Here is a 7,500-nt window from a genome sequence, read left to right as displayed (position 1 = left end):
TTTTTCTCTTTTTCCTCTTTCTTTCTAAGCTTTTAGTTTCCACCAGAGTGTCGAACCGAATTTTTTATTGGTTTGCTTCGATTTGCGGGAGCACAAAAGTAATGTAGGACATTAAAATAGCACAACAAATAGAAGAACAAGAGGTATACAGGACAGGCGCTGATGTTGAACTAGTTTCATTCAGGAAAAGTGAACATGTATATACACACGACAGGCAAAGCAGCATATATTCTTAAGGGTAGAAGATATTTGAGCTGGGATGCTGGTGTCTCCCAGCACGATCAAACCATCCGGGGCTATTGCCGCCTTCTCGGCTGCCCTCGGCACTTATCGTGAATAAAAGCTATATATGTATGATTACTTTTCCTGGATAAAACTAGTTGAAAGTGAGTGCCTGTCCTGTATACTCCTTGTCCTCGTCTTTTTTGCGCTATTTTATATATTTTACTAAGATGAACCAACAGCGTACCGTATTAAAAAGAAAAAGAAGCTAAAGTGATATTATATTTACCTGGTGCTTCTTTTCGTAATAGGCACTATTTCAAGAGTGCAAACGGGTATCTTTCCATTCATTTGTAGGGTTCGCTTATTTTCAGATGCCGAGAAATAAATTGCTTTATTTAAATTTGATGGAGCAGTAAATGACAAGCTACATACATATCTGTCTTTCCTTTTTTTTTGTGTTATATTTTAGCCTGAATTTAAAAGTTATCAGTCTGTTGGGTCGCCTAAAATACAGGTGATTGGCATTTGAGGTTTTTTTTCTTTACAAGATAATGGTTGATTCAATTTAGCAAGTAAGCATCAATTGTGCTACTTTTTTTTTCCTTCATCTTAAATAGAGCTAAGCAATCAACTCGACATGACGGCTACTTAATTTGTCGCTTTCTTACCGCCTGTTTTCCGAAACTGTGTGCTTTCTTTTCGTCGTCATCGACTTTGGGCTGCCGCTCCAAGTCCATAGAGCCTTTTTTTTTTCAGCTATCCCTGCCGTACACCCTTGTACTTCTATTCATCGTCAGACTAATAGACAGTTATATTTTCTTCCGTACAGTTCCAAGTTGGCGGGTCAGTTTCGGTTCGGCTGAAACTAACTCCTCGGTTCCGGTTTTTCGTTCGCTTCGGTTTTCGGTTCGACACTCTGGTCTTCACCGTGCATGGCACCCCCCCCCTTCCTTCCTTCCTTCCTTCCCTCCGTCCCTCCCTCCCTCCCTCCCTCCCTCTCTCCCCTCTTCTCCTCCCTGCAAGAAAACAAACTGTCGTTTCGAAATGTTTTCTTACTTGAACTGTGAAGGTTTTCAAGTGCATTTCCTTTCCTCCTTTATTGAGCGCACAATTCTAGAGTGGAACTTCCCTTCTGACATTGCAATAAAGTTTCCTGCACAAGGAAGAAAAACCTGCCATTTGACCTCCCTTGTGTGTGCAAAGTGTCAATGTTCCTATATAATGCTTGAACATGGTCTTTTTGTCTTCCTATTTGTCGCAGAAATCATGTATGTGTATGTATGTATGTATGTATATATACCAATATCGCACTTTATGGATTAATCTTGCACGACCTGTGAAAACCACGTATCTCTGGCTTTCCTCACGTTCGATTTTCGAGCAATTTCTGAAGCTAGCTTGGGGAGATTGATTTCGCTCGCACACAATTCGAGGCGCGAGGACGGGCATGTACGAACGCCTACGTAGTCGGGACGGTAAACAAAACTTACACAAATTAAAATCCTGCGCAGATAATAAAAGAAAGAGCAACAAAAAAGTATGGGCGTCTTTCTTTACTAATTTCTTTTTTTTTTCTTTTTTAGGATTGTAAGCGGACGGGCTTCTTAAACGATACCAAAAAGCGAGACACAATTTGAAAAACGGGTCACGTTACAAGAAAGAAAATCCCACATCCTCAAGCGTGTAAAAAATGCACGCAATATCTACAGTACTGGAATTGGAAGCGCTGCCAATCTCGCGTGCACTAGCCCAAATCGCGTTGCTCCCGCTCACGTCAAAGCGACACAGACCTCGTCGGAAGGGTACGCTTTCTGTCGCGGTCAACCGGTAAAAACACTATATATTGTAAAATTCTGTACTTTGGACGTGATTAATTCAGACTGCTTTGCGGCTAACTAAGCGCGCGTTCCTTCCCAATGAAACGAAAGAGCGAGATTAGAAATAGAGGAAATAATTCCCGTGAAAAGAAAGAAATTCGTCTCTTATTGAGCTTGGCAGTAAAGCACGCGACATCTCCAGAATTCCGTTTGAAAGCGTTGTCCATGGCAAGTGCAGTAGTGTACAGTGTTCGGCTCTCGCCCAGTTGAAAGCGCCAGAAAGCCCGTGTCGCCTCGCGACACGGGTAACCGCTAGAAAACACGCACATTTTAAAGTCGCGTGATTTGCACTTGATTCCTCGGAAGTACTTTGTGGGAGACGAAGCGGGCGTTCCATGCCAAGGACACGGAAGAGAGAGATTAGAAATAGAGCGAACAATTCGCGTGAAAAGAATAATATTTGTCTCCTATCAAACTTGCCAGAAAAGTAAGCGAGATTTCCAGTATTCCGTTTGAAAGCGCTGCCCGTCGCAAGTGCAGTAGTGTACAGTGTTCGGCTCTCACCCAGTTGAAAGCGCCAGAAAGCCCGTGTCGCCTCGCGACACGGGTAACCGCTAGAAAACACGCACATTTTAAAGTCGCGTGTTTTGCACTTGATTCCTCGGAAGTACTTTGTGGGAGACGAAGCGGGCGTTCCATGCCAAGGACACGGAAGAGAGAGATTAGAAATAGAGCGAACAATTCGCGTGAAAAGAATAATATTTGTCTCCTATCAAACTTGCCAGAAAAGTAAGCGAGATTTCCAGTATTCCGTTTGAAATCGCTGCCCGTCGCAAGTGCAGTAGTGTACAGTGTTCGGCTCTCGCCCAGTTAAAAGCGCCAGAAAGCCCGTGTCGCCTCGCGACACGGGTAACCGCTAGAAAACACGCACATTTTAAAGTCGCGTGTTTTGCACTTGATTCCTCGGAAGTACATTGTGGGAGACGAAGCGGGCGTTCCATGCCAAGGACACGGAAGAGAGAGATTAGAAATAGAGCGAACAATTCGCGTGAAAAGAATAATATTTGTCTCCTATCAAACTTGCCAGAAAAGTAAGCGAGATTTCCAGTATTCCGTTTGAAAGCGCTGCCCGTCGCAAGTGCAGTAGTGTACAGTGTTCGGCTCTCGCCCAGTTGAAAGCGCCAGAAAGCCCGTGTCGCCTCGCGACACGGGTAACCGCTAGAAAACACGCACATTTTAAAGTCGCGTGTTTTGCACTTGATTCCTCGGAAGTACTTTGTGGGAGACGAAGCGTGCGTTCCATGCCAAGGACACGGAAGAGAGAGATTAGAAATAGAGCGAACAATTCGCGTGAAAAGAATAATATTTGTCTCCTATCAAACTTGCCAGAAAAGTAAGCGAGATTTCCAGTATTCCGTTTGAAAGCGCTGCCCGTCGCAAGTGCAGTAGGGTAAATTGTTCGGCTCTCACCCAGCTGAAAGCGCCAGAAAGCCCGTGTCGCAAAGCGACACGGGTAACCGCTAGAAAACACGCATCTTTTTCTTTTGTTAATCCCGTGCTTCTCACTTCGTTCCTTGAGAGGACTTTGTCGGAAACTAAGTGGCGGGGCCTTCCAAACGAAACCAATGGTAGAAACAATGAAGTGAGCAAAGAAGAGTAGTGTAAAGAAAGAAAATTGCCTATTATGAAGCCTGCCGTAAACACGCGCGATACCGCGAGCATTCGGATTAAAAGCAGTGACAATCTCACTTACTATAGCGCTCATTGTTCGGCTCTGACACAATTCAAAACGCATGAAACGCCCCGTGTAAATATTGGTTTACTTTGTAATAACAAAGTCGATAAACTTTCTGTTGACCATGTTAACATGAACTGAAAGTCGAAAAGAAGTAATCAGAGTCAAGCAGGGGTCAGCACGTTTTTAATAAAAAGCGAGAAATAATTTTTTTTATAGGGGTAGGATGTATGTACGTATGTATGTATATATAGAGGCACACAGGAAAAAAAGAACATTTATATATATATATATATACACAAACATACATACATACATATATATATATATATATAAGGAGAGAGAGAGGGGAAAAAATAAGAAAGAAAGAAGGACAAATAAATGATACTGAATAACGAGGAGCCACATGAGTGAGAGACAGTAAGTCAGTCAGTCAGTCAGTCACCGAAACTGATAACCACAAACTATGTACAGAATGCTCTTGAAGGATCTTCTTTATACTTATCGGTGCTATTATGTGGAGGTGGGGTCTGTCGAGCGTTTGATTGGTGCGAGCGGCGTCTGACGACGTCGCCGACGCCTTTCGTCGCCGTCTCGGCCGCTGCCTCCGCCGCATGGTCGTTACAGCAAGGTACCTGCGATCTCTGGCGTCTGCCGTTGGGGTCGGTTCTCGGGTGCACCTGTGTCTTGAAAACGAATGCGAGAGGAGGGTGTTTCGGAGCGTCCGCGCTAACCGAACGGTGTGAAATGACGAGTGCGTTCTGACCGAAGGCCGGGGTGCGTCCTCGCGTCCTCACGGGACCTGAAAGCTCGGCAACGCTGCGAAGGCGTCGTCAATGATTTTTTTGGCGTACGACTTTCTGTTGCTACGACGAGAAAGAAATTTATGCGCTTCTTGCCGCGTCGGTACCGACCTCGGTCGGGGATATTCCGGCTGCGCGCTCGAACGTGCTTCATTTCTTCTTGGATTTGGAAGTAATTCCTAAGCGTTGTGTGTGTTTGCGGTTCGTAAGGGGCGCCTGACGGTGGCCCCGCGTCCGCGCGTTGGTAGGGTTTTGGGCGACCCACCACGAAAAGATTACCTGGTTGATCCTGCCAGTAGTCATATGCTTGTCTCAAAGATTAAGCCATGCATGTCTAAGTACATGCCGAAACAAGGCGAAACCGCGAATGGCTCATTAAATCAGTTATGGTTCCTTAGATCGTTTCTTCCTACTTGGATAACTGTGGCAATTCTAGAGCTAATACATGCAGTGAGCCCGAAGCCCCTCGGGGCGACGGGTGCTTTTATTAGACCAAGATCAATCGGGCTTCGGTCCGTTTTGTGTGGTGACTCTGGATAACTTTGTGCTGATCGCACGGCCACGAGCCGGCGACGTTTCTTTCAAGTGTCTGCCTTATCAACTGTCGATGGTAGGTTATGCGCCTACCATGGTTGTTACGGGTAACGGAGAATCAGGGTTCGATTCCGGAGAGGGAGCCTGAGAAACGGCTACCACATCCAAGGAAGGCAGCAGGCGCGCAAATTACCCACTCCCGGCACGGGGAGGTAGTGACGAAAAATAACAATACGGGACTCTTTTGAGGCCCCGTAATTGAAATGAGTACACTCTAAATCCTTTAACGAGGATCCATTGGAGGGCAAGTCTGGTGCCAGCAGCCGCGGTAATTCCAGCTCCAATAGCGTATACTAAAGTTGCTGCGGTTAAAAAGCTCGTAGCTGGATCTCAGTTACAGGCGGGAAGTGCGTGGACACCACGTTACGGCCCGTGCTGAACATCATGCCTGTCGTGGCTTGGTTCCCTTCATCAGGTGCCTTGCTTTGGCCGGCGCGTTTACTTTGAAAAAATTAGAGTGCTAAACGCAGGCGATTCTAACCATAAACGATGCCAACCAGCGATCCGCCTGAGTTACTCAAATGACTCGGCGGGCAGCTTCCGGGAAACCAAAGTATTTGGGTTCCGGGGGAAGTATGGTTGCAAAGCTGAAACTTAAAGGAATTGACGGAAGGGCACCACCAGGAGTGGAGCCTGCGGCTTAATTTGACTCAACACGGGAAAACTTACCCGGCCCGGACACTGGGAGGATTGACAGATTGAGAGCTCTTTCTTGATTCGGTGGATGGTGGTGCATGGCCGTTCTTAGTTGGTGGAGCGATTTGTCTGGTTAATTCCGATAACGAACGAGACTCTAGCCTATTAAATAGGTGCGTGGTTCTCTGCACCTTGCACCCTTCTTAGAGGGACAAGCGGCTCCTAGCCGCACGAAACAGAGCAATAACAGGTCTGTGATGCCCTTAGATGTCCGGGGCCGCACGCGCGCTACACTGAAGGAAGCAGCGTGTTTTTATCCCTGTCTGTAAAGACTGGGTAACCCGTGGAACCTCCTTCGTGATTGGGATAGGGGCTTGCAATTGTTCCCCTTGAACGAGGAATTCCCAGTAAGCGCGAGTCATAAGCTCGCGTTGATTACGTCCCTGCCCTTTGTACACACCGCCCGTCGCTACTACCGATTGAATGATTTAGTGAGGTCTTCGGACCGATACCCGGAGCGGCCTTTCGGTTGCGCCGGTGTGTTGGAAAGATGACCAAACTTGATCATTTAGAGGAAGTAAAAGTCGTAACAAGGTTTCCGTAGGTGAACCTGCGGAAGGATCATTACCGGATGTTATTTGGCATTGTTTTGTCTTCTTCCTCTTGTACGGGGAATGGACTCGATGTGCGAATTTATCTGGCGCCGATCCCGACCAAGCTTGGATGCCGTCGGGACGGCACAAAAAAAAAAAAACAACTGTGGTTCGGATGTGCCTTTTTCTTTGGGTGGCCTCCGTTCCTTTCGATGATGCGCCCAGCGGGAGCCCTCTGCTGCCTCGATTGAGAGGAGATTTCAAGTGCACCGGGACAATCCGCGGGTTACAGAAGGCGCATCGCCCCCTTTTTCGTCTCTTCTCGAGGATCGCCCTTTTGTTTTGATTAACGAAGAGGCGTTTGAGAAGAGGCCTTTTTTTTTGCGCTTTCGAGATGGCATGGGATGTGCCGGGCGCGAAAAAAACAACAACTTGTGTTTTGTCGTACTGATTGAAAAATCCAAACACATTGACACGACTCTAAGCGGTGGATCACTCGGTTCTCGGGTCGATGAAGAACGCAGCCAGGTGCGAGACTTGGTGTGAATTGCAGGACACACTGAGCACTTACTCTTTGAACGCACATCGCGGCCTCGGGCCTTCCCGTGTCTTCGTCTGTGTGAGGGTCGGATCATATATCAAGAGAGGAGAATTTGTTTTCTACCTCGTTTTGACTGTGTCGGATCGTGGGCAGCACGCAGTTTTATGCTTTCTTGCGTTGCGTTTTCTTTGAGCAAATGCACGAGTGGTGCGATTGCACGCGTGCGCTTAACCAGTCCTCCTCCTCCTACGAGTTTTTATCGAACACTGCATGGGAAAACGAAACTCGATGGATACCGTTTGTGGAAAATCCCGTACCAAAAAAATCTTTCGCACGTTGAACGGCGCTGTGACGTCGGTGCGTTAGAAACGGAGATTTGAAACGGTTTCTTTTCGATCGATTCTGTTTTCTTTGGCGTGGATGTTGTTCGAGTGGAAAAACCGTGGGACGGAGTTGGCGTTGGCGCGTTGAAACGCGGCGTCGGCAAATGTAAATCTCGTGGCGTTGATTTGCACAAAAAAAAGAAAAACGCTTCTGGGAGGAAAGTTTTTTGCGT

At 46.8% G+C, this 7,500-nt stretch overlaps 1 non-coding gene across 1 annotated transcript; it reads left to right on the top strand.

Moving 5' to 3' along the window:
- The first annotated feature begins 6,879 nt into the window (after positions 1–6,879).
- On the top strand, positions 6,880–7,032 carry LOC120847145. Its single transcript, XR_005717223.1, has one exon. It is a non-coding gene; the product is annotated as a 5.8S ribosomal RNA (ribosomal RNA).
- Positions 7,033–7,500: the final 468 nt, after the last annotated feature.

This window comes from Ixodes scapularis, unplaced genomic scaffold (assembly GCF_016920785.2).
Source record: "Ixodes scapularis isolate PalLabHiFi unplaced genomic scaffold, ASM1692078v2 ptg001158l_1___fragment_3__unscaffolded, whole genome shotgun sequence".
NCBI classification, from domain to species: Eukaryota; Metazoa; Arthropoda; class Arachnida; order Ixodida; family Ixodidae; genus Ixodes; species Ixodes scapularis.
The sequence above is the reverse complement of the archived record's forward strand: the minus strand, read 5'-3'. Positions and strand labels throughout refer to the sequence as shown.